Source organism: Octopus bimaculoides, chromosome 3 (assembly GCF_001194135.2).
Source record: "Octopus bimaculoides isolate UCB-OBI-ISO-001 chromosome 3, ASM119413v2, whole genome shotgun sequence".
NCBI classification, from domain to species: Eukaryota; Metazoa; Mollusca; class Cephalopoda; order Octopoda; family Octopodidae; genus Octopus; species Octopus bimaculoides.
The window spans coordinates 150,974,069-150,976,295 of NC_068983.1; positions in this window are offsets into that span (position 1 = coordinate 150,974,069).

Here is a 2,227-nt window from a genome sequence, read left to right on the forward strand (position 1 = left end):
ACACACACACACACACACACACACACACACACACACACACACACAATCTTTGAGACATAAACGTACATTTGTAATAAGGTGATTAATTACAAGTTTGCTACTCGGAGTTTCTCGTTACATGCGTTCGTTCAGGCATGTATGAAATGAGTTGTAAGAAGAATTATGTTACGGGCCACCGTTCAAATCAATTCTCATTGGTGAAGATCATCAAGTAGTTGTTTGGGCTGTGGATTTGTGGATAATGTTACTATACTGAGTTTAACAGAGATGATGTTGGGAAGGAAACTTGAATCTGTCGTATTAATGGTTAGGTAGCTATTCTTCGGGCAAGTGGAAATTGTTCTGAAAGAACTGTCACGGGTGACAAAGAATAGAAAGTACATTAACTCTGCTGTTCTCCAATATTTCTGGCTGTATGCTACACTTTAGTACTTCATTATAATATGAGGTATTTTTGTACATGATTAATGTGAGTGTGAATAGATATTAGGATAATAAAAGTTTCCAGTTCTTACGACATAGTCTGAAATAAACATCAAGATGCAATTCAATAAATTCGTAAATTTAAGCACTTTTCAATTTCTCGGTGCATAGGATCGTGCTTCTCAAAAGTTGTGATGTACAGAGTAATATCTAGCTCCCTTTGATAGTTTTGGCAGGCGTATGCAGGACTTACCAAGAACACCTTTAAGAACCGATAACAGCATTTACACTCATTCAGGTCGAGGGACAAGTAGAAATATTAAATACACAGAAAGTGCATATCTGAACGTGCTGCAAAAACCTAACATGTAACAACGGAGTTTTAAAGTGTAAGCTATCCATAACTAGATCCAGAAGCAAACAACATCGTCATTGAAAAAGGAAATCGAAGGAATTTCCATTTACTACTAATAGAGACTTTTCTTTCTACGTAACATCTACACATCCAAATTACTCACATCTAAATTACCCCATATTTATCAGAGCTAATACACTGCAAACTCTGTGATGTAACAACCACAAATACTTGTACGTAAAATCTGTGAGCTTTTCTCTATAGCGCAACTAATTTCAGTGATTGTAAAATGATTTACAATCCTGAAAATAAAGCAAACACCAGACTCATAACAGCCAATGAGAATCGACTTGAACGATGTTCTGTCTGCACATCGCTTCTGCACGCTTCATTTCATTGTTGCTTGAACGACCACACTCCAAGTAGTATCGAAATGAATGATATCAACTGATTTCTAATAAAGTGTAGATCATATTGAATAATCCTTATCTCGTTTGTAAACAAATACATATATGTATGTATGTGTGTGTGCGTGTGCATTCATTCATTCATACATACATACATACATACATATGTGTGTGTGCGTGTGTAAGTGTGTATTGTTGAAGGATTGCCTAGTTATTCTACAGTTTTCTCCAGTAAAACTGGATGACCAGTATCTGCTCTCCTCAAATGTTTTAACTTTCTATTTCTGTGTCAGGATCACAATGTAGTCCACTTAACATCAACATGATTTCCATCTAATGAGACATCTCATTAAACTGTATGGTCTCAAGTAAGGCTAGATCATTGAGAAATTCTCACAGTATGGCTTCTTGGTCAACCAATAAGCTGGACCAATGGAACTTAGTAGACAGAAACTACCAAATTTTACACAAAGTTTTTTTTTTTTTGCTTTAGTAGTCAAATGGTTTCACGGAACACATAAAACCGGTCGGTCGACCTGGTTCTCTGTCTTTTACGACGACGAGTGTTCTAGTTGATTCGATCAATAAAACATGAAATAAAAAATGAAATCAACGTGCAACTTGCTGAGCAGCCCACGGACACGCATACCTTTATCATAGTTTTAAGGGAGATTCAGTGTGACACTGAATGGAATAAGACTGGCTCTTTTGAATTACGGGAACAACCCATTTTTGCCAGGTGAGCGGACAGCAATCATGTGAAATAAAGTGTCTTGCCCAAGGAAGCAACGCACCACTTGGAATCGAACTCAGGATTTTACAATCGTGGGCCGAAGACCCCAACCACTAAGTCACACTGCATAAGTCCGGTAACAAGTCTAAGGTATTAGATATCGTTTCATTTTATCATCGATATCTAAACGGTTTTGCTAAAAGCTTTAGTAAACAGGGATATTAATATTTCTATCGTTTGTGTAAAGAAAACGTAGGGAAGGCAACTTTATTTTTGAAGACTTTTGCTGGGTTTGAACACAAACACACA